This window comes from Megascapheus bottae, chromosome 3 (assembly GCF_031878675.1).
Source record: "Megascapheus bottae isolate mThoBot1 chromosome 3, mThoBot2.hap1, whole genome shotgun sequence".
In the NCBI taxonomy this organism is placed as follows: domain Eukaryota; kingdom Metazoa; phylum Chordata; class Mammalia; order Rodentia; family Geomyidae; genus Megascapheus; species Megascapheus bottae.
In genome coordinates, this window is record NC_143511.1 from 762,945 (window position 1) to 788,801 (window position 25,857).

General features: G+C 40.2%; 1 non-coding gene and 1 pseudogene across 3 annotated transcripts; both read right to left on the bottom strand.

Moving 5' to 3' along the window:
* On the bottom strand, window positions 1-25,817 carry LOC150064765 (cytosolic carboxypeptidase 1 pseudogene; annotated as a pseudogene). 2 transcript variants are annotated; one of them, XR_016534717.1, is made up of 3 exons: window positions 8,731-8,840; window positions 6,526-6,637; window positions 1-1,565 (listed from the first exon to the last, which is right to left on the bottom strand). The product of XR_016534717.1 is annotated as a cytosolic carboxypeptidase 1 pseudogene, transcript variant X2 (transcript). The 2 variants fall into 2 exon arrangements; XR_016534716.1 differs by lacking the exons at window positions 6,526-6,637; window positions 8,731-8,840 and adding an exon at window positions 25,668-25,817.
* On the bottom strand, window positions 3,759-3,865 carry LOC150064766 (U6 spliceosomal RNA). The gene has a single exon (XR_016535102.1). It is a non-coding gene; the product is annotated as a U6 spliceosomal RNA (small nuclear RNA).
* Window positions 25,818-25,857: the final 40 nt, after the last annotated feature.

Below are 25,857 nucleotides of genomic sequence, written 5' to 3' on the forward strand. Positions count from 1 at the left end.
TCTTTACTAAATACTATATTCTTAATAAAGAGTATTTAGGTTTTCATTGAGAATTGATAAGCCATCATAAATTACCAAAAAGCAGTTCTGACATACTAGATAGGTATTTTTACAGGCCAAATTCATTAATTTGCATTATTTAATACTATGTATAATATCTAATATTATATGGCATCTACTTATCTAATGTTACTGCTTTTATGAGGCTCAAATGTTCAGGGTGTATATTTACAATTAAACTTTACATAAGTGTCTACTTTGTTTCACTTATGTTTAAATCATATACTTTAACCAAGTTAAAATATTAATTTAGTATATAAATATTGCTAACAAATTAATCTTTCATAGATTTAGACTGTCTAAACAGAATGTCTAAATTAGTACAGGGTCCTGTTTATTATTCTAGCTTCATCTGAGTAAGTAATAAAGTTATAAAGACAATTTCAAAACAATGAAAAATTTCAAAAGCACAGCAAATATATATATTTATACACATGCATAGGTAAATATGTGTTTACATACACATACACAAACATATACAAACTTTAATTCAAGGTAATTTAGAGTAATTTTCTTCCTAAATATCCAAATTTTTTTTTTTTTTTTTTGCCAGTCCTGGGCTTGGGCTGAGGGCCGAAGCACTGTCCTTGGACTTTCTCGAGGCTAGCACTCTACCACTTGAGCCTTAGCTCCACTTTCAGCTTTTTTCTATGTGTGTGGTACCAAGGAATCCAACCTGGGTCTTCGTGCATGCTAGGCAAGTACTCTACCACTAGGCCAAACTCCCAGCCCCCAAAAATAATTTTTTAATATGTAATACTTTAACAATGGTCTTACTTGCAAAAGGGAAGAAATCTGCGACTCACTGTTACACACCATAAGGTCTCTCTCTAAAATAGGCTCTTTGAATGGAGGTAGAATGTGGTCAAAATAATCAGGATAAGCCACCTCTGAATGTTCTGGGACAGATTTTGTATTTTTCACAATCTCAATACACAGGTCAGGATCATGTAGCATTGGTACATCAGGAACTTCAACTGATGGTTGTTCTACTGATGAGCTAGACTCAGTATCCTCTTCATCTTCAGTTTCAACCCCAGTACAGCAGAGCTTCCCTAGGTGTACTGTTCGTCCCTCAAAAAGAGCATTTCCGCAATTAACTACATGTGGGCATGCTTTTGTGCATGTCAGGACACTAAGAGGGAGACTACAATCCTTCTTCACGCCTGCAGTTGAGCCCAGGGATGTTTGATCGGGAATATTCTGCAATGTGATTCCATCTAAGACCTTCACAATATCACTGTTTAAGCCACAGGCAGAAGTAACAGTTCTGTTTTGATCTCCAACCTGCTGTAAGAATGTTCTGTCATTATCTTTAGCGTTTTCCTTTATGACATTCATAAGCATAGATTTCTTATTGCTTTCCTCTCCTTTAGAAGATACTTTTGCCTTCATTATAGCTTTTTTTCTTTGGATTTCCAGATGCTTCTTTACAGGCTGTGGGAACAACAACAGGATCATATACTTTTCCTTCAGTTTGGTTCTTTGGAGATTAAATCACAGTCCTGAAAAAGTGTAAGAAAAAGGAAGTTTAATCTATTATCAATATTAAAATACATTAACAAAGCACCATTTTATATTTAAAAGTGTTTGAATTTTTTTACAAAAGGTAAATGATAAAATAGGTACTGTTTTTACAATAAAAGATAAAATCATTAATGATAAAAAATTCCTAACACTTTTTTACTTTTTCTATTATAAAAATAATGTCTCCATGTCACAGAAAGATGGAAAAGACATTAAAGTCCTCCAAAGTCTTAGTGTAGAAAATACACAACTAAATATCATTGTTTAATAATTATCACAAAGTATTTAATGATGCCATTAGAAGAACATTTTAAGCAGAGAAGACTACTAAACCAGTGGCATCAATGTGGGATAATGCATGGAAAGCTTAAGCTCTATGAATCAGAGAAAAGCAAGGTTAATTCTAAGAAGCCAAAGAAGGCCAGGTAGTGGAAGTTTGATTTTGCTCTGCATGGGATTGAGAGCCAAGAGGATAAGTGTCATGACATAACTTAAGTTTTTAAAATATAGGGAGGGAAGAAGAGAGGGTGGAAATAGTACTGGAGAGCAGCATTTCCTAATTACTTGAGTCGATGATTTGAGGAAACAAGTCACTGTCTAACATACTTCAGAATGTTTAGCACCTGTAGGCCTCTGAACACTAGATGCCAGTAGTACAAGCCCATATACATATTTCTCACTTGTGAAAAATAAGAATGTCTCCTGTGAGACCAACTGGATTTGAAAACCATTACTCTGGTAATCATCTGAGAACAGACTGAGGAAAGAAAAACAGAAGGAAAGAGGCTGTTGCAGTGATCCAAGAAATTTGATTAAGAATGATTGAATTCTGAACAATCTACAGAATCTAATGTATATGCTAACAGACCACATATAGGTTAGACAGCACAGAGAAGTTGGAGATGATGTTGAAGTGTTCCCAAGAACAACTAGAAAAGCATGATTTTGAAATACAATTCTGGATATACAAAATGTGGATTATTGACACACATATGAAAATTAAAGTTAGATAGTGGGTAAGACTGTAAAATTCCAGTAAAAAGTTAATGCAGAAGATACGTAAACATGGGGTCATAACACGCAAATATTATTTTAAGCCATGTAACTGAAAACCATCAATGAAAAAAGAAAGCAAGGAAGAAAAGACAAAAACTGACTCATGAGATACTTGGATACAAATGTTGATGAGATGTAGATAAACTAGAATAGGAGATGGAGGAAGAAGTTGGTTTAGAAACATGAAAAGCATCAAGGAAGCCAAACTAAAATTAGGATGTGTATCCAGGTGCTACTGGTTCACACGTACAATCTTACTAACTTAGAAGGCTGAGATTTAGAGGAGGTAGGTAATCTAAGAGACTATGAAGGTGTGGCTCAAATGGTAATACCCAAGCCATGAGTAACGAAGCCAAAGGAACTGAACTAAACCCCAATAATAGTACATACATGCACGCATGCATATCCACCCACCCCACCCCCCACAAGCCCCAGGATTGATGCTTTTCTCTTTATATTTTTCAAAGTATTTTTATGCTCATATAAAATTCCACCAACCACATAAATACCAGGTAGTTTAATAATTCTATTACATTTAATAGAATGTGAAATTATTTAAGCAAATAAGTAAATGTTTGTATTGGACCCATTTCCAAAATTTTACTAATACAAAAAACTCTGCAGTGAAAAGGGCTTTGCTTTCTTAGAATGATTTCCTGCACCAAAGTGGAATTACAGGGTCAGATTCTATATTTATATTGTTTTCTAAACTTAAAAAGGTTGTACAAGGTTATTAAATATGTTCATTTTTAAATGTCTAGTATTTCCTGACCAAAGTCACCTCTTTCCATTATTCTCTCTCATCCTATCTACACCTTTTCTCCAGATTCATTTCACATTTTTTTCATCACATATGCACACTGAGTAGTTATATTTCTTCCATGGTCCATTTTTTGTTTATCCATTCCTCCATCACCCACTACCCACCTTATTTCCTCTCATTCCAGCTTCCTGACATTTTGAAAAACTGTCTGTTACTTGTTTAAAGGGTTTACTTCTTCAAGTTTCACCGCTACACACACTAAATTCAATATATAAGCATATACCCCTCTGTGCTTTCATGGGAGGTTGCATTTGAGGTCCAAGATCCATACATGAAAGAAAACATGCTCCCTTTATGTATGGAATGCTCACATTCTGCGTGTCATCCTCATGCAGGGGCCATGAATGATTTTTTTCCGTATCATTCCAATTTTAGTATATATGTTGTTGAAGCAAACTCTGTATTCAATTTTAAAGTCTAATATAAATTGTCCTGGTACTCTCCCAAAAATGTTCATATTAATGTATATTCATAGCAACTACATTTGTGAAGATTTCAAATGCTATTTTGGCTTGCACAGGGCTTTCATGTTTTTAATTTTTCTAAATTAGTGTTTAAGGAATATTATTTAATATTCTAATTTATGACTTTATTTTTCATACTTCTGCTAATCATGAGCAATTCTTCATATATAATATTTGCAACATGTATTTTTTCCTTTGTTCTGTGAGTCCATGTAAATTTGAGATATATATACATATTTACATACATAAACATACATCCTTTTTCTCCAGACAATTCAGTTTTGCGAAGATTTTACTGAATTTACAAGTAATCTTTTAATTTAATTAGGTTAATTTAGTAAAAACTAATTGTCTTTTTTTTCAGAACCATCAAATTTTTATCATATAAAAACAAATGGTTCAGGGTCTGGAGTTGGGCTTAGTGGTAGAGTGCTTGCCTAGCATGCACGAAGACACGGGTTCGATTCCTCGGTACCACATATATGGAAAAAATGCCAGAAGAAGTGCTGTGGCTCACGTGGTAGAGCTCTATCCTTGAGAAAACCCAAGGACAAAGCTCAGGCCCTGAGCGTAAGCAGAGGACTGGCAAACTAACAAACAAACCAAATGATTCAAAGATAATTCACATCAGCCATTGTATTATATATAATCCACAGCAACAGTGGAAGCTTGAGAGAAAAGGAAGCATGAGAAAAGGAACAAATAAATTTTCATAAAAATGTCAGCTGGGCCAGGAGTTTGGTGTAGTGGTAGAGTGCTTGCCTAGCATGCACAAAGACCCGGGGTTCCATTCCTTGGTACCACATACTAAGAAAAAAGCCAGAAGAGGGACTGTGGCTCAAGTGGTAGAGCTCTAGCCTTGAGAAAAACCAAGGACAAAGCTCAGGCCCTGAGTTCAAGTCAGGACTGGAAAAAAAATATCAGCTGAAGAACATATTGTGAGTTAGTAATGCCCAGAAAAAAATTTACAATTGTTATTTAAGATATTTTAAGTATGTCAATAAACATATTAAGAAAGCAAGGATAAGGAACAAATACTAAATGAAGATAGGATTTCATGAAAATGAACATCAGGCATGAGATTACTCATTCTAGTACAATAACTATATGATTATTCAATGTCACATAAGGTACTTCTACTTGGACAGCATAAATACATGAGCTCATATTGTTACAACTCTGAGAATTTCAGAGCATGGTAATTTGGAGTTAAACTGAGTCTGACCATTGTAAATAAAATTGTCCTCTTTATTTATTAGTTAAAAAGAAGCCAGGACACTTGGGTAAATAAATTATGTTGGAAGCTGTTAGGTTTTTACATTGTAAGGTGTTTTTTAAGGACTCTAACTCCTAATTTAACTCTCTGCTATTAGCATTTTTGTAAACAGTTAAAAATGACTTGAAAAGGGTTTTAATACAATAAAAGTATCATAAAATATTCCATTTATTTTTTTCTTTGCCAGTCCTGTGGCCTGAGCACTGTCCTTGTGCTTTCTCAAGGCTAGAGCTCTACCGCTTGAGCCACAGCACCATTTCTGGCTTTTTCTATGTATGTGGTACCAAGGAATCAAACCCAGGTCTTCCTGCATGCTAGGCAAGCACTCTACCAGTAGGCCAAACTCTTGGCCCTCCATTTCTTTTTGTTTTATAATTTTTATCCTATGATATTTCTATGAAAATGAAAAAAAAAAGACTAAAGTTCACATTATGAAAACATTTGCCAAACTTAGTGACTCTGGCAATTGTTACCTCATAGAAAATGGAGGAAATAAAATAAGCTAAAACTAGCATAAGACAGAGCTAATCTAAGATAAATCCTACCACAAAATGGAACACCAGAGAGCTAACTCTCCAATATGTAGAAATCCAAAGTTTGCATATAAAATTAAAGTTTTTACATACAAATGTAGTATCAATTTTATTTGTTAGTCCAAACTACAAGTAATCTAATATTCACTAATAAATAAATTGCTGAATATCCACATTACAAACTACTAACTGATCAATAAGAACCAATCTTAAAAACATAAGCTGAGTAAAAACAGTTATACAAAAAAATAAATAGTATGATGTTACCCATAAGAAGTTCTAGGAAATGGTGCTGTGGCTCAAGTGGTAAAGCAGTAGCCTTAAGCTGAAGAGCTCAGGGACAGCAACCAAGCCCACAACTGACTTAAAAAATAATAATAATAAAAAGAAATTATAAAATAAGCAAAATTAACCACCGTGATATGGACTAGTAGCCAGCTGGGCAGGAAGTGAGCAGGATAAGAACAAAAAGCAGCTGGGCACTGGTGGCTCATGCCTATAATTCTAGGAACTCAAGAGGCTGAGATCTGAGGATCATGGTTCAAAGCCAACCTGGGCACAAAAGTCTCTGAGACTCTTCTCACCAATTAACCACCAGAAAACTGGAAGTGACACTTGGTTCAAAGAAGAGCACTAGCCTTGAGCTGAAGAGCTCAGGGAAGCCCTCAGGCCCACTGATGAAGTTCCATGACAAAAAAAAAAGCGGTTATTGCTTTATGAAAAAATAAAAAAAACTCTTTAGTAAAATCCATACAATAAAAACAATAAAATTTTCTGTATTTGTACCTGAAAATTATCAGTAAGTTCAGGGAAAAGATGTTTGTACATTTTCAGTTCTTCTATTGTTTACCTTGGTACTTGTTGGGGTTTTAATTTGTTAATATGTTTCAGTATCATTCTGAAATAATGAAAACAGTGCACCATTAGTTTTAAAAAAACAAAAATTACAGAATATATTTTTATTTTAAATGTTCCAAATAGTTACATGATTAAAGAATAATCACTGAACACAGGTTGTATTAATTGTATCCAAAATTCAACTTTACTTATCATTTTTGGATTGCTAATGCTGTTGGCTTTGATTTTAGGCTTTTGTTACAGTTTTTTTTTTAAAAGAGAGTTTTGGTCGCCTTGAGGTGAAAACCATGTGTCAAGATCAACACTATGCTCTCTCAGTCTTCCTATCTTTATGTTGCCCACATTAAAGGGCAATAAAGCTTAACGATAATAGGTTAAAAAACAAGTATACATAAAACAAGGTATGATAATCAAAATAGATAACATTCATTGATTATATAGGAGGCACTATGCTAAGTATCTTGTACATAGTATCTAAATTAATGCATATAACATTATGATATAGACATTATCATCGAAGTGGAAAGGAAAGAAGTTAAAGACCTTCCTTTAAAAAAAAGAAAGGCTGAGAACTGGGAGTTTGGCTAGTGGTACAGTGCTTGCCTAGCATGATGAAGACGTGGGTTCGATTCCTCTGTAACACATACACAGAAAATCCAGAAATAGTGCTTTGACTCAAGTGGTAGAGTACTAGCCTTGAGGAAAAAGTCCAAGGACAGTGCTCATGCCTTGAGTTCAAGCCCCAGGAATGGCAAAAAAAAAAAGAAAAAAAAAAAAAGAAAAGAAAAAGTAGGGCCAGAAGCTCAAAGGACAGTATATCTAGGCCATGAGTTCAAGCCCTAGTAGTGGGGGAAAAAAAAGTAACAGATAAAGAATAAAAACAGCCTGGTGCTCATGGCTGTAGTCCTAACTACTTAGGAAGCTGAGATCTGAGTATTGTGGTTCCAAAGCCAGCCCTTGCAGGAAAGTCTGTAAGACTCTTATATCCAATAAATTACTCAGAAAAGATTGGAAGTAGCACTGTGGCTCAAGTGGTAGAGTGCTAGCCTTTAGCAAAAGAGGGTCATGGCCCAGGTTCAAATCCTCAGTACCACATACAAACAAAAGCTGGAAGTAGTGCTGTGAGTCAAGTGGCAGAGAGCTAGCCTTGAGAAAACCCAAGGACAGTATTCAGACCCTGAGTTCCAGCCCTAGGATGGGTAAAAAATAAAATAAAATAAAAATAAATAAATGACAACCTACTATGTCATAATTTATTTGCCATAAAAAGCTTTTTCTGATGAGAAAACATTTTGATTTCAGGAACATTAAAATGTGGTGCAAACACAGTGAGAAGTAAGTTACTGCTGAGCCTACCAACATGTCTAATAACAAATGTTTCCTGTATTTCATTTAGGAGTAAAATCTAGTGACTTTAAAGCAGTAGACTGAACTTATGTTACAAAACTTCTCTCATTAAAAAGGTGTTGGGTTTTTTTTTTCCCTGATCAAGCTGCAAATTTTATTTTTTACACCGGGGTTTATATACCTCTTCAGGAGAGGCAGGAGGGGGTTGGGGTATAGGAACCGCTCGGGGTAGGGGGTCCAGTAGTAGGATGTTTGCTCCTGCTCCAGGTGGAGGCCAGGTGGTAGGATGTTTGCATATCAACACAAGCAGGCATGTGTTGGTTAGTGACCTAATTACATGATGCAGGCACATTCTTACACTAAGAATTCAGGGAGGGGGAGAATGTCTCTGACATCTCCTCCTTTCATCTTAAAATAAGTGAGGGGCGAGGATTTAGGCAATATCTTAATTATGGTAGGCATTAATCTGAGAGGGGAGACAGAGGCCTTGATCCCTTGCCATGCTATCGGGCATGTCCCGCAGGAGACCCCAAGACTGATGGCCGTTTAAGCCGTCTCCTTGCAGTCTTAGCTGCACCTCACGCAGATGCCTACACCTGTCAACTGCAGGTGTATCCCTCGGGTGGGGATTACGGTTCCTCTGGGGGCCCCATAGTCCTCATACCCATTTAGCATCTCCCACGTCTAGGCTGTTCAGCACTGGATGGAAAATTCACCCATCCAGAGTCACCATAATGGCTGCAACCACCTAGGGGACTTCGAGTTTAGCACAGAATGTCCCATCACCAAGAGTTTTTAGTTCCAGTCCTCTCAGGAAACAGCTGTGCGGTGGTGGTGGAATCAGGCAGGGCAGAATATGTGGCAGCAGCTTCATCTCTCAGGAACTCTAATGGAATGTCACACCTCCTCCTGGATTACCTGCAAATTTCTGCGCAGCAAACTGGTTAAAGAAGCAAACTGGTAAAGAAGCTTAACCTAAGGCCTGACTTCAGTGAATTCTCCCAATGATTCCCTGGTCCCTTTATCTAAAGGGGATTGATGGGCAGAGATTCAGCTTCTGTAACTTCTTCAAGCTGACTCAGGGGCGTTGTCTCTGTACTTGACCAGGGACCTTAAAAAGTTTAGCCTATTTTACCAAGGGGTTGCCAGGATTAGCTATCAGGAACAATGATTTGCTCCAAACTAGAGATAAACATTTAACAACTGCACAAACCTTCTTTGGCTACAATAGTTTAGCTTACTTAGCACCCATTTGCAAAGGCATTTTCCTGATTGTCTGGGGAACTTAATCCCTGCGACTCTAACTATGCTTCAGTTGCCAGATCTAAACAGAAAAATAGGGACACAAGCCTCATCAGATCCACAAACTTTCCTGAATTCGCTAGTTAGGACTTTAAACTACCCGCTATCACAGATGATTGACAAGTTCCTGCCCAGTTATGAAAGGCATGGGCATTAGTAAGGCATGCTTACAAACTATTCTATGACCTCCCGGCTCTGATTAATATTGAATGGCCAAGCACGAGTGACTCTAGGATCTGATACCATCTCTGCCATCCAAGCAGAGGCTTTCTGCATCTGGATGCTTTATTTCTTTTGTACCAGTAGTGTCTCTCCACACAGGGATGAACATCCCATTGGCATTTTACTTTGTTGGTCGCTCGACTTGAACTCGGGGCCTGGGCACTGTCTCTCAGTGTTGTTTTTTGGGGGGCGAGGGGGGGACAGGAACATGGCCTAGTTAAAAAAAAGAGGGTCATGGATAGTACCCAAGCCCTGAGCCCCCAAGCCCATGACCAGTGCCCTCCTCAAAAATAAATAAAAATGTAGGTTCAAATCCTTGAACGTAGAGGTGAGTATATGAAAATATACAAAGTACAAAAGATGACATAAAATGCCTCGGAATGGGCTCAAATGCTATCTTCCCATGGCATATCTATGGCATAACTTTGACAGTCTTTTATATTAAACGTTCCTATCACTGCAATGTTCAAATCATGCCTGAATTCTTCCCTTGTCAGAAAAAATGATATGAAGTCAACAAAGTCAACCGAGATTTCTGGTAACAAATTTGGTGCACTGGTCAAGAATTTTGAGATTAAGTATGCCTTTTGCTGATTTGGATTCACCAAAGGTAACATATTTTGGTATCATGACCCAGGTCACATTAGGACTGTTTCCTATTCTGAAATGTTCTCGTGCCTGTCTCAGTGTCTTGGATTCAACAAGTCTGTTTCTGCAGGAAGTAAGAACTGCCCTCTCCATTTGTCTGTGTCAAGAACATAGCTATCTGCTCCACTCTACACTTTTCTACTGCTTGAGCTCTGCCTGCTTTCTTATCCTCCCCCAATATTATAGTGGGGTGGCTTGGCTAAGCATGGCTTGCTTTGAGACTTCTTCCAGGTATTGTTCCGGTCTTCCGGTTATTAAGAGCCACATGCATCCTTCCTTCATCTACAAGTTTCTCACTTAGAACTCCATTCTGTTCTTTGCTTTCAGGTGTTGCCCATTCCTACTGTTCCAATCTTCTGGACAAGTCTGAAACCTTTGACAAAATTTATTCTCAGTATGGTTTTCTATTTTTATTAAAGCATTTCCTTTGTTGCTGCTTACTGCGCAATCTAGTCAAGGGCTTCCTTTGCAACTACATTACAACTTTTTTGCCATAAGGATATTCATAAGGATATTCAACAGAGGGAGGATGTCTACTCTAATGATAGGACCAGGAACCTCTTAGCTCATGTCCTACTTGCTGTCCTGGCACCTGAACTCAGGGCCTGAGCACTGTCCTTGGGCTTTCTCAAGGCTACCACTCTACCACTTAAGCCACAGCACCACTTCTGGCTTTTTCTATGAATGGGGTACCAAGGAATGAAACCCTCGTCTTTGTGCATGCTAGGAAAGCACTACAACTAGGCCAAACTCCCAGCCTGTAGGTTGAGATTGACACTAGACAAAACCCAGTTGTCCTTACCCTGCATCTTATCTAAGTGCTAACAGGACAATATGATACATCCTGAGTCAATCCCCCCTATATTTGAGAAAACAGGAATAATGAATTACATTGAGGACAGTCTACATTTAGCTCTCTAGAAGCGGTCATCTACATTCAATAGAGACCCTACCACCCAGTCTCCTTCCTGAAGACATTCAACAGTTTCATGGGATCAAAGCCAAGCTTTGTGGCTAAGATTTCACATACTCACTAGACTAGTACAGGAGAAGGTATGTCACAGGCTGGGATCACAATTTAATTTCCTTGGGGAAAACATTCACAGGTAAATCATATAGATAAGAAATTACACAGAAAAGAAAATTGGGCCCCTCTGGATATCATCAACTCACACTACACTGCAGCTAGTCATATTAAGGACATGGTTACACAAAATTTTAGGGTAACCACAGTGGATAATGCAAAACATGTATGGTAGAACCGGCCCCAATATTGTTCCTCTAGGTTAGTAAGAGGGGTAGATGTTACTCTCCCTCCTTTATGCAGCTTCTACTAGCAGAATGTGCATTGTGTTTGTGCTTGTGTAGTTGTGATTTGGGCTTCTATGTTGTGTGTAACATGGCTTATATAATCCATCCAAGAATCCTTCAAAATCCTGTGATCACAAACTAACCAGAGAAGACAAAAGAATGTCAGCACTGTAAGGGGGACATCATGCTTCTTCCACTTGTCAACTCTTTGCCTTGATGGTTTTAGAACAGCAGGCACAATCCTGTGCCACTTATTTATAATCAGCCAACAGATAAAAGGCCTATTTAAGAATACTCCACATATGGAACAACAGAACACCTAGAACAGCCAAAGCAATTCTAGGCAAAAGAGCAATGCAGGTGGTATTACAATACCAAACTTCAAACTCTAGAGTCATAATAAGAAAAACAGCATCATATTAGCACAAAAATAGACCAGAAGATCAATGGAACAGAATAGAAGATCCAGAAATAAAACCCCATACCTATAGTCAACTTATATATTTGACAAAGGAGCCAGAGATACACAGTGGAACAAACACAGCCTATTCAATTATTGGTGCTGGAAAAACTAGGCAGCCACATGCAGAAAACTAAAATTTGATCCCAGCCTATTGCCATGCACAAGCATTAACTCAAAATGGATCCAAGACCTCAATATCTGACCTGAAACCCTGAAACTGCTACATGATAGTGTAGGAGAGACACTGGAACTCATAGGCACAGGCAAAAACTTCCTGAACAGAGTCCCAGGGTCACAAACAGATTGGAGAGAGACTCGACAAATGGAACTACATAAAAAGTTTCTGCATAGATAAAAGCATAGCTACTGAAGTAGAAAGACAGCTAACCAATTGGGAAAAGACATCTACCAATGATACATCAGACAAATGTTTAATATCCAATGTCTACAGGGAACTCAAGAAACCAATCCCCCCAAACCCAACAAACCAATCATTAAATGGGCAACAGAACTAAAAAGAGATCAAAAGAAGAGGTAGGTTAAAATGGCAAAAAAAAAAAAAAAGAGAGAAAATGCTCATCATCCATGGTGATAAAAGAAATGCAAATAAAAACAACCTTACTCCACCTCACTCCAATCAGATACCACCTTGCTCCAATTAGATACCACCTTACTCCAATTAGAATGGCAAATATTCTAAACTCAGACAATGACAAATGCTGGCAGGGTTGTGGAGAAAGAGGAACCCTACTGCACTGCTAGTGGGAATGTAAACTAGTACAGCCACTCTGGAAAGCAGTCTGAAGGTTTCTTTAAAAACTGAAAATAGACCTTCCCTATGATCTAGTCATACTACTCCTGGGCATCTACCCTGAGCATCATAATCCAGGATATGATAAGGAGACCTGCTCAGCCATGTTCATCTCTGCACTAATCACAATAGCCAAGCAATGGAAACAACCCAGATGCCCTAATACAGACGAATGGATGCAAAAAAAATGTGATACACACACACACACACACACACACACACACACACAATGGAATTCTACATAGCCAACAAACAAGATAAAATAGTGGCATTCGCTGGGAAGTGGATGAAACTAGAGTAAATCATGTTGAGTGAGATAAGTCAAAACCAAAAGAACAAAAGGAACATGGTCTCCTTAATATGTGGATATTATATCTAAACAGCACAAGAGTGATGACTCAACATTTGGGTACCCAAGGTTATGGACATGGTCTTAGAAATACAAATGTAACTACACAGACATAAAAATCAATGATGGGATATATACTCTATAGACATAATGCTCTATACTCTATAGACATATACTCTATAGACATGTTTTATTATATAGATTAATATGTAACTGCATACAAACCCTCAGCTTAATTTTAATTATGTTGTAAAATCTATGTGCCAGTGATTGCATATAGAGATTACCTTCTTGAATACTTGTTTGTTAAACATGACATTTGAAAGATGATATACAAAGAAGAGTACTCGGGCCAGGAGTTTGGCCTAGTGGCAGAGTGCATGAAGATCCGGGTTCAATTCCTCGGTACTGCATACATGGAAAAAAGCTGGAAGTAGTGCTAAGGCTCAAATGATAGAGCACTAACCTTGAGAAAGTCCAAGGACAGTGCTCAGGCCCTGAGCTCAAGCCCAGGACTGGCAAAAAATAAATAAATAAAAATAAAAAGAAGAGTACTCCAAATTAACAAACTTGATCACAAGTGATATTTTGTTGTTGTGGACCAGTTCCAGGATTTCAGCTCAGGACCAAGGCACTGTCTCTGAGCTTTTGTGTGAAAGTTAGCACTCTACCACTTAAGCTGCAGCTCCCTTTCTGGCTTTTTGACTATTAATGGAAGATAAAAGTTTCAAGAGCTTTCCTGCTCAGGCGGATTTGAACCACAATCCTCAGATCTCAACTTCCTGAGTACCTAGGATTACAGGTATGAATCACCAGCACTTGGATACAAGTGCTATTTTCAGATACTAGTCTAACAAGCATTGGGCAAAGACTTCATCTGATACTGGAATTCCACAAACACAAAACAACCTCACTAGTTGTTAGGTTTGATTTTCATTTTTGAACTCAATTTCTGCACATTTAAAATATCTAATCTAAAATTTATTATAGATGTCTGTGAAAACATCTTTAACATGTTATTATTAATACATAAAAGGTACTGTCATTCTCAAATAATGGATATCTCAATCAAGTCTAACCAAAATAAGCATTTAGAAATTAACTCTGGCTCAAGCTAAGGAGAGATGGACCATTTTAAACTCAAAGAACAGGTCTTAGAATTGGTTATTTAAGCAAATAACTATAATCTATCTCATTCTGGATTCAACTATTTTACAAGATATAGGTCATAAGAAATGTGTTAATAGGGGAAGAACACAAAAGCATAATGCTTATATACCTCTGACATATAAAATAATACCAAAATAAATCAGTAAACAGAAAACAAGATTTTTTTTCTTTGCTATTTCTGTTTTTCTTTTTGTCTTGTTTATTCACTTATCTATCTTTGGAAGAGTAGACAGGAGCATAGAAATGGAAGGACAAAGCGTGAACAAATGCAGCAGTAATACTAGACACTATATTGAAAATGAACTATATAATTTGTGGGTCAGGATGGGTAGGAAAAACAGAGAGCAGGAATGACACTGTCTAAAAAGAAATGTACTAATTACCTGGTTTATGTAACTATAACCCCTCTGTACATCACCTTTATAAGAAAAATAACATTTAAAAAAACTTGCCTATCAAGTACAATGTCCTGGTTTTGATCCCCAGTACTTAAAAAAGACCAAAAAAGAAGTGAAAAAACAAAATATAAAATAATTTGACATTATATGAGCTCCCATTGTATAAAAAAACTAGGATTACAGGCACATGGTTTGAAGAGTGTTTTATAGAAAACACACTGTATAGTTTTCCAGTGAATTTGGAACCAAAACACAGAAATTAAAATTAAGCATCCTTGTCTTTAAAAAAGGAAAGAAAAAGGTGAAAGGAAATGTGTTTAATCACAGAAAAACAGTATAAGATTGCTTTTCTCCCTGGATATAGAGTGATTTATTTTAAAACAATGTTATTTGAGTTCAGGGTTTTGTAAAGCTTATTTCAAAATAGAAATTACTAGTAAGAAAGGACAAAAAAATTAGAAAGGAGAAGATATATGGCAGGATATAATGATACGTTTCTGGGGAAGAAAAATTTTTTTAAAGACAGAAAATGCTTTTGTGTCCCGTCCGGCGGGACGTCAACTAGGGCCAAGAACCTAGAGGGAGGAATGAAAGGGACAGGAGACACGAAGAAGGCAGCAAGACAAGCGTTCTGATCAAGCTGCGAATTTTATTTTTCACACAGGGGTTTATATGCCTCTTCAGGAGAGGCAGGAGGGGGTGGGGGTGTGGAAACCGCTTGGGGCAGGGGATGTGGTAATGGGATGTTTGCTTCTGCTCCGGGTAGAGGCCAGGTGGTAGGATGTTTGCATATCAATGCAAGCAGACATGCAGGCACCAAGAATTCAGGGAAGGGGAGAATGTCTCCGACATATCTTCCCTAAACCTTAAAACAAGTGAGGGCGAGGATTTAATCTGAGTGGGGGAACAGAGGCCCTAATAGAAAGGAGATCATGTTGAGCAAGAAGCAAGACACACTAGCTGATGTGTCTGTCTTTTTGCTGAGGATGCCAACTTATCGGGCGCGTCCCACCCCGCAGGAGCTCAGGAAACAGCTGTGTGGTGGTGGTGGAATCAGGCGGCAGCAGCTTTGTCTCTCTGGAACTCCGATGGAATGTCACACCTCCTGCTGGATTGCCTGCAAATTTCTGGGCAAACTGGTTAAAGAAGCTGAACCTAAGGCCTGACTTCAGTGAATTCTCCCAATGATTCCCTGGTCCCTTTATCTAAAGGGGATTGACGGGCGGAGATTCATCTTCTATAACTTCTTCAAGCTGACTCAGGGGCGTTGTCTCTGTACTTGACCAGGAACCTTAAAAAGCTTAGCCTATTTTACCAAGGGGTTGCCAGGATTAGCTATCAGGAACAATGATTTGCTCCAAACTAGAGATCATATTCAACATTTAACAACTGCACAAACCTTTTTTGGCTACAATAGTTTAGTTTACTTAGCACCCATTTGCAAAGGCATTTTCCTGATTGTCTGGGAAACTAAATCTCTGCAACCTTAAACAATGCTTTAGTTGTCAGATCTAAACAGATTAATAGAGACACAAGTCTCAGATCCACAAACTTTCCTGAATTTGTGGCTGGAGTCAAATCAAACTTTACTCAGTTAGGACTTTAAACTACCCATTATCACAGATGATTGACAAGTTCCTGCCCAGTTTTGGAAGGCACAGGCATTAGTAAGGCATGCTTACAAACTATTCTATGACCTCCCGGCTCTGATTAATATTGAATGGCCAAGCACGAGTGACTCTAGGATCTGACACCATCTCTGCCATCCACGCAGAGGCTTTCTGCATCTGGATACTTCATTGTCCCAGTAGTGTCTCTCCACACAGGGATAAACATCCCATTGGTATTTCACTTGCTTGGTTGCTGGACTTGAACTCGGGGCCTGGGCACTGTCCCTCAGCTCTCCAGCTCAAGGCTAGCACTCTGCCACTTTGAGCTCCAAAGCAACTCTGCCTCAATTAGCACTCTGCTGCCAGATTAGACACCACAGTCTCACAGGGACTTTGCTTTGCCCGGGCTGGCTGGAAACTGCAGTTTTCAGATCAGTGAGTCCTACAAAAGGCCACGTTACTCCAATTAGAGCAACAAGGTGGTCGACACAGAAATAGTCTCTAAGCATGAGCTTACCTAGAACCTGGTAAAAGCCAAAGTTACATCTGAATAAGGATTGCTGTTCTTCTCCATGGGCTAGCTGGAAGTTACAAGAGCAAGCTGAAATAGCAATTAAGCAATTACTTTGGTAGTCCTGATTTTCCTTTTTTCTCTTTCTTTAAACATTTAAGACAACTTCACTTTCAAATATTGTTTAGAAACCCATTTCCAATGTTCTTAAAAACTTTTGCTGATACTGGCTTAAACAATCAACACCTTAGCCTTTATTTGCAATTGAAAAACCTTTAAGGGCACAAAGAACTCCTTCTGCCTTCAGGCCCCCTAGGGCTCAAGTCACTCCTCCTGCCTTTTAGAAAAGGGCTTTTTTTTTTTTTTTTTTTTTTAATAAACCCAATAGCATGGAGATAAACCTTTAAACATTCCTTTAAAATACTAATCACATTATCCACATTTTACCATCAGATTTGCAAGAAAAGACAGACAGGCAAAATTTCTGACGTTAATGAACAATTTTACATTTAAATCTCTAATACATGTTTCCAAACTTTAACTTAAAGTAATAAATCCCAAATTCCCTAACACCTCTGTGCTAAACAGGATACAATGTTTACAATGTAAACAGCTGTATGCCTTGCAATAAAATGCAGATTTCAGGATCTAGAAAAATATTTACCAGTTTTTCTTTAAGACAATGCAATAATCCTTTGAGACATAAAAAACATTCAAACCTACTAATTTTCTTGAAGCTTAGACTTAGATTTACCCAATTGCTTTTGTGTTTCAAATGAGTTCAACCATTGTTTTATACAGCATGCTGACAATTTAACCTTGAACATGTTCACTCACACCCATTCGTACACACATTCATACTCAAAGATCTTAAAGCGCGCAAAATTAATATCGGCGGTTCATTTTCCAGAAATTTTAGTATCATGAGGGTTTTTTGCTAATCTTATTCTTGTGGGTGACAACCAAGTTTTAAAACAAAGCTTTTTAACAAAGCGACTAGCTAAAATTTAAGACTGAAGTTTGTGTCCTGCCACCAACTGTCTCCAGACTGTCACTTCGGCAGGTTGTAGGAAAAAGGAAACTAGAAGGAAGACTGCAGCTGCTTTGTCTGGCCTCTGCACACCTCAGCTGCAGACGATTGGGAGGGGCCATACTAGGCCGCAGTGGAGTCAAAACCTTTTACTTCCCAGAAATATTCAAATAGATAACAAGGATGTGCTTGAGTACGCACAGAAAAACCATAAGGATCCATATTTAGAACTGGTACCAATTTTAAAGACAAAACTGGACAAAACAACAACAACAGAAAATACCCACGGAAAACTATAACACGAACAAGACAGAGAAGTGGAGACTTTTAAACAGAATCAGACATCGACATATAACAAGAAAATTGAACTCAATCAGATACACTTAACACAAAAACATGAGCTCAGATGAATGTACTCTCAGGTATGCCCTGTTATGGACAAGAAACTCAGAAAGGGGGGTGGGTGGGTCAAGGCGTCCCTTGACCACCCAGGCCTCTGTATTATAAAAATAAAACAAAACAGAACAGAACAGAACAAAACAAAACACAGACATACAGGGGGTCGGCCGATACTTACCTCCGGAGGCCTTTGCTTTTCACCTGGGCATCTTTTAAACGTTAATGTTCTTAGGGGCTGATGAGTTAACTTGCTTAATCAATCTCTCGGGCAGCCATCTCGGTGCCGATTGTTTTTGATCCAGGACACAGGCTGAACCGCGTCCCCAAATGAGTACTGGATCTGGACCATTCCAGTTATTAGTGAGGGGGTCTCGCCACATCACCATAGGCGGAGACGTATCTGGAGAAGGGTGCCAGTGGCGGTCTGCAGCCGAATGATCGTTATTATCCAAAGTCAGAAAATTTAACACAAAGAGTGCATGACTTAATCGATCACGGGGGGAAGCAAAGGATAAAGAAGTGGATTTAAGCCTCGTAAGCCAAGTTTTTAGCGTTTGATGGGCTCTCTCAACAATTCCTTGACCTTGTGGGTTATAGGGGATTCCTGTAATGTGATTAATGTGAAGCGCTTCACAAAACTGTCTAAATTTTGCACTAACATAAGCAGGTTTAATTTTAACAGGTTTTCCCAGGACAGAAAAGGCTGTGACAAGATGTGAAATAACATCCTTTGTGGCTTCTCCCGAATGAGGGGGGGCAAAAATGAAACCACTATACCTGGGCATCTTTTACAAAAAAGGTTGTTAAAGGAAAACCACTGTTTCTAGAAAAAGCAATCTTATCTCAATAGCATAAATATACAAATTATTAGGAATTGATAAAAGACTTGGGAGCCCTGGTCGGGTCATTCCCATGGGCATACTGCAGGGAGATCATGAAGAAACCTGTATCTGAAACTTGTATTTGCCTGATCCTTATTAATTTTAGTAGCTCCAATTGTTTTCCCAGCCAATAGGTCATTGCTCCACCCACAGGGTGGGGGGCATGCAATTAGACTGTGGCCCCTAGAATTGGGGGAGCAGTTCTATGCTAATTGTTTCATAACTAATGCAGTCATCATAAAATGTCACAACATCTGTATCTTGTCTCTCCCTAGAGATTACAGGGCAGGTCCTCTTTAAGAGCAGCGGCTGAATGGCTCTGGCCAGGACAGGGGGCTTGCCAATTGCTAAGATGCTGCTAGGCCAGCTACACCCAAGAGCTGGGGCCTGTGGCAGTTTCTAGTTGCTGGGAGCTTAAGGCCTGAGAGGATTGCTGATGAGCCAGGCTTTGGAGGATGGTTTTGGCCCAGGGCGAATTAGGCCCATTTTTGGAGACTGCTTTCTTAAGCTCTTTTAGGGCAGGTCTATTGCCCCCAGGGTTAGCATTTATCAAGCATGGTGGGGAGGAGTAAAATGGTGCTTAACCCGCCCTTTCCTTTCAGGGGAGGAGCTGCCGCGATATGGCGGGTTAACCTCCTCTTCCGGTTTAACACGAGGTGAAGCGTGGGAGTAAAATGGCGGAGGCTGCTCTGCCCTCCAATTGTCTGCCGCAAATTTTGGGGCACGAGCACTTGGTGTAGGGCTCTGGGGCCCAATCCCAGGATCAAAGGGGCCCAAAAATCCCTCCTCAGGGCAAGGCTCTAAAACCTGAGCAGTGGAAGGGCCAACTTTCCACAACTCTGAGCACTCCTTATTTAAAGTTTCCTTGGCCCTAGATGCCTTAAGGGCAGATAAAGTCTGATAGACCCCAAGGGGAGGATCCTCTCCCAAGTTAATCTTCCTCCCTCTCACCAGGAGACATATGCAGTCCCATGTGGCCCAATTGAAAAGAATGGCTACCATTAACACGGCACACGTTAAGGCCTCCCAGAGATCTGAAATCTCCATACCTCTGCTTTTAAATCTGGACGCTATGAGCACCGGTTAATTTTATAGATCTGACCTGTCCTGAGCCACCAACAAAATATTATCAGAGTGTAGGGAAATTGTAAAAAAGCAATCTTTAAGATCAATGATCATTTTATCTACATAAAAACAATTCTTGTCAAACACATTTGGTAAAGGCTATTTACAGCATACATGGCCAAGCATGCACTATTTACAGTTTCAAGCAGAAAATCTTCCTTATTTGACCACAATTGCAATAACTACATGAATCTGATCTCCAGCTTGGCTCTGGGTTACCGGGAAAGCTAGGAAGGTTTGGTTTTTCAAAAGCAAGGTGGCAGAGTTCTAAATCGAGGGAGGGAACGCAACTCTTAAGGAGTTGAATATGTTCCCGTCTATGTTGGAGTGATCGCCGCAAGGCTGATAAATCAGGCATAGGGGGATCGGGCTCGTGGAGAGCCGGGGCATGAGAGAAGGGGGTCGGGAGGCCTGTCGCAGTACCTCCTCGTCGCCGTACTTACTTAGAAGGGGGTCGGGAGGCCTGTCGCAGTACCTCCTCGCCGTACTTAATTCTTTTTAACCCAAATTCTTCGTGTCTTGAGAGCCTATGAACAATTCCTGTGACGATGATGCCTGTCCCATGGTCAGTCACTTACCTTTCGCCGTCTCCTCTCCACTCAGCATTGACCGAGATGTCTTGGGCAGGCTACTCCGAGCTGGTCACACAATCACTTGGATCCAAGGTTTCCTGGAAGACAGCGTTCCTCAGCCTCGCGGGCACTCGAGCCGCACGTTGGGCGCCATTTGTCCCGTCCGGCGGGACGTCAACTAGGGCCAAGAACCTAGAGGGAGGAATGAAAGGGACAGGAGACACGAAGAAGGCAGCAAGACAAGCGTTCTGATCAAGCTGCGAATTTTATTTTTCACACAGGGGTTTATATGCCTCTTCAGGAGAGGCAGGAGGGGGTTGGGGTGTGGGAACCGCTTGGGGCAGGGGGTGTGGTAATGGGATGTTTGCTTCTGCTCCGGGTAGAGGCCAGGTGGTAGGATGTTTGCATATCAATGCAAGCAGACATGCAGGCACCAAGAGTTCAGGGAAGGGGAGAATGTCTCCGACACTTTTGGACGAAAACATGTTTTCGGAGAGTAAGGTTTGCCCTAATTGGGTGCTACAAAATGGGAAAAGGTAAGGACAAACCCAAAAATGTTCAAGAAAGTACTAGGAAAGTATGAGTATGCCACGATGCACATAAAGGATGGAATTTATAAAACATTGTATGCATGTAATTAGATTGATTGTAATTTAAAGGGTCATCTGAAAGTTTATCTATGGTCAAGATAATGCACTAGTGTAAAACTGGCATTCGATTCTCTATGCCAAAAACAATGAGACTGCTTTAAGGGTATTATTCCATTAATATTTTCAAACAACTAGGTTAAAGGAACTATTATCAAAGTAATTCCTTGTGAACTATTGATCTTGTTGAGCTTTTGACAATACATAAGAAACTGAGTCTTGACTAAGTTAAAGTTCATTTAAATTTCTGTTTATATACAAGTCTTTTAAATAGCCACCTTATAATTGTGACTTAAATATGTAGAATTGTAATCTCTTTCTGGCCACCCTATACGTCTGAAGTATTTCTGTTCCCCAACGATGTTCTTTTACAAAGAATACAAAGCTGAGGAAGACACTACGAAGCAAGTACCCTCTAATTAATGATAACACCCACCTCATTATAGGATTTTGTGTTAAATAAAGCCTAGTGGTGCTAACAATGCTGTCAATTTTATTAGTATATGATGTATGCAATGGAAATAACTAGATTGTTTAATTACTAGCAGTTTCAAAATTTTTACCATGGCTATTCCAACTCTCAACTCATTGAATATTTGATTCTCTTGCAGTTAGGCCCAATGTAAATGACACAAGTACTTACTTATGGAGTTCAATTAATTTTATTCAAAATCCTCAAGGATTCTAGGTAAGCCCTGCTCAGGAGCTACTTCTACCAATCTCTCTGTTGTCAAATTTGTCCAAAAAGGGTATTCCTGGCACAAACTCTCAACTGGCCTGTTGGCCACTCCCTCCTTGGTGAGATCAGAAAAATGGGCATCTCATCCCAACAATGAGGAAGGACCAACCAGGACAAAGCTTATCCTGGCAAAGAGGGGCATACAGGGCCAGGTAGGAAAAATTTCTAATCGAAGGAATGTACAGGATGTGGACCTTTCAAGGATAAGGCTAAAGCCAGGCAGGCTTCGTAGCTATTCAGGAGGCTGAGCTCTGAGGATCATGGTTCAAAGCTAGCCCAAGCAGGACAGCCTGTAAAACTCTTACCAAAAAAAAAAAAAAAAAAAAAAAAAAAAAAAGCCAGAAGTGGTACTGTGGCTTAAGTAGTAGAATGCTAACCTTGAGCAAAGAAGCTCAGGGATAGCACCCAAACACCCCTCCCCCGCCTCTTTCTCTCACTCTCTCTTACCCACACACACACATAAAGCCAAAAAGTTTTAAAAAAAAAGTTCTAAGCCCTAACTGATGTCCATGTCTCTCTACCTTGCAACTGGACAACCCTCATTTCTATAGATACACAGATTAATTCATATACACTCCCTCCTAGTGGAGTTTTAATGTTTTAACCAAGTTTGTTTATTTTTTACTAGAACCCGTCAAACTATAGGCATTAATAAAATAACACCACCAATAAAAGTTCTAGACAACCTCTACTAAGGACCCTAGAAAAATCCTCTGGAGCATATCCTGACTCCTTGCAACTTCTGACAACCCTAACCAGCGGTAAGTAGCTAGAATGGTCTTCACCTCTTTTGCCTGACAGCAGTTATGGTTACCTTTTCAGAAGGGAAAATAAGATAGAAGTGAAATACTAATGTAGGTGATCAGAGGCCATAAAATGTCAGAAAGTGACCTAAGGATTAATTATAGGTGTCAATCCTGCCTAAGATGATTAACAGGTTTAAAACAAAAGACATTTAAGTTATCTGTCCACATCTGTGAAACTATGGTCCCAAGATCAAATGTGATCTCTGCCTCCTTTGGGACAGTGATTGCCCTAATGACTGTTCCTGTGGCATTCTCTGGAACCATTCTCTCCTAATCTCCTAAGAAGGGCTAGCCCATGAAGTATTTTATTATAATAAGGCTCACCTGATCAATGTTGAAACACTAAACTACCTGCCATCACCCCTGAATCACTCTAGAACTTGGATTATTTTAACTATACAATACCTTCACAAATCTCTGCTTCCCCCTTCCCCAAGATTAATCTCAGAGATGGCAAAGATGGCTGAGATATACAGAAGTGCTGTCTTCCCATGGCATGTCCATGCCACATGCTCTTTCTCTACCATGCTGGGTTTTTTTTTTGGTCAGTCCTGGGGCTCGAACTCTGGGCCTGAGCACTGTCCCTGAGCTATTCAGTTCTAGGCTAGCACTCTACAAATATTTGAGCCATAGCACCACTTCTGATTTTCTAATTAACTGGAGATGAGTCTCACAGACTTTCATGTTGTGATGTGAGATTGCTCTGATCTGCGATTCTCAGATCTCAGCCTCCTGTGTAGCTAAGATTACAGGCGTGAGCCACTAGTGCCCAGCTCTACTGTTTCTTTTCTAGTAAATTTTCACTTTTACTTACTAGCAACAAGATATGACACTTCCGTTGCCTAATATAGGATGATTGAAAGCTCTCCAAGGCAGAGCTTTCAAGTCATCATTAACAGTGAGCCTATAACTTAGAGTCTGACCCAAAGTAGTGTAAAACTGAGCTGCAAGGATCCTTAGAATTTTCTCTCTTAAAGATGAGACATGCAGGACAATGAGGCAATTCTAACGATCTCACTGCAATCCTACATGGAAATGCTTATAGGTCGTCCAGGGCTTGCTTTAGTTTTAACATTTGGTACATATTTTAAAATATGTGCCATTTACAATTCTACATAGCCAACAGACAAGATAAAATTACGGCATTCGCAGCGAAGTGGAGGAATCTAGAGTGAATTGAGTGAGATAAGACCAAAGAAACAAAAGGTGCATAGTATCCTTAATATGTGGCTATTAGATCCAAACAGTACAAGAGTGAGGATTCAATATTTGTGTGTCCAATGCTATGGACATGGTCTTGGAAATATAAACACAACTACATAGGCATAAAAATTTATGACTCTATAGACATAATGCTTTATTACATAGATTAATACGCATCTAGGACATACAAACCCTCAGCCTAATTTTAATTATATTCTAAAGTCTAAGTGCTAGTGATTGTATATAGAGAATCCCTTCTTGAATACTTGTTTGCTAAATACATCATTTGAAATATGATGTAAAAATCAATGTTAATAAATTCTTTAATAAAAAAAGTGCCATTTAAAGTACCTTAAATAAATTACTTCTTTTTTTGGTCTACTAAGCTGGAAAACATTGCAAGACGTTCACAAGAATAACTTTCTATTGGCAGAGAGAGTCAGGAATGTGGCTTCCTAGTTGAATGCTAGCCTAACCCATATGAAATTCTAGGTTCCTTCCTCATAAAAACAGTGGAAAGTGGTGGTGTGGCTCAAGTGGTGGAGCACTGGCCTTGAACAGAGAGAGGCTCAGGGACAGAGTCAGGCCCTGAGTTCAAGCCCCAGGAAAAAAAGAATTTGTAAAACAGTGCAGCAGTTAGCAATGCAAAGACTATCTCCATTTATTGAGATTTATATAAATATTATGCACAAATGAAGATTTATGTGACAAGTCATCAGGATGGCCAAATTCCTTTCTAGCGACGAACTGTCTGTCCTGCATATCTGTCCTGCATAAGAACGAAATATGCTACAATTGAAAACGGAATGCGTGGAACAGCGCTTGCCTACCACGCACAAAGCCCTGGGTTCCTCCTTGGAACCACGTTCACATAAAAAGCCAGAAGTGGTGCTGTGGCTCAAGTGGTACAGCACTAGTCCTGAGAAAGCCCAAGGCAGTGCCCAGGCCCTGAGTTCGAGCCCCAGGACTGGAAGGGGAGGAAACAGGGAAAATAAAAAGGAATGAAGAACAAACACTGTACTGCTAAAGAAAAATTTCAGAAAACGCGCTTCTGGGCGAACCCCGCAGCCGCAGGGCGGCCGCCGGCCACGCGAGCCCCGCCTGGCAGGCGCGGGGCCGGCGCGGCGGGGCTCACCGCGCACTCGGGTGGGGACGGGAAGGGCGGCGCTCGCCTCCGCCCCTCGGAGGGGTCCGCGGGGCGAAGCGGGGACCCGCGCCCGGGCCACAACACAGCCTCCGCCCGAAACCCGGCAGCGGACGGGCGCCGACGGCCGCGGACCCGCGGGGGGCGGAGGCCCGGGCCCCTCGACGCTTTCCCCACAGCAGGCGAAGCCCCGGCCCGGCACCGGCTTCCTCACGGCACAGCCCGCCGCCCACCCCGCCTGATCGCCACACACGGCCCGTCCAGGGAGGGGCTGCGGCGCCCGGGGGTCGCTCTCGCCACAGCCCGCCGCCGCCCGCCGCGCCCGCGCCCGGCAGAGCCGAGGGGCTGCGGGCACAGGCGCGGACCGCTGACGGACGCTCACCGGCTGGAGACGGGGCGCTAGCGGGGACTGCGCAGGACCACCAGGACTCGGGCAACCAACTCCGTGCCCGCAGCAGCCACCGCTGCTCTCTGGACGCGCCGCGGAGCCTCGCCGCCCGCCGCCGGGTGTTTTCATACAAACCCCAGTGGGCAGAAGCGGCGGAGGCGGCGGCGGAACCCGCCCTCATCCC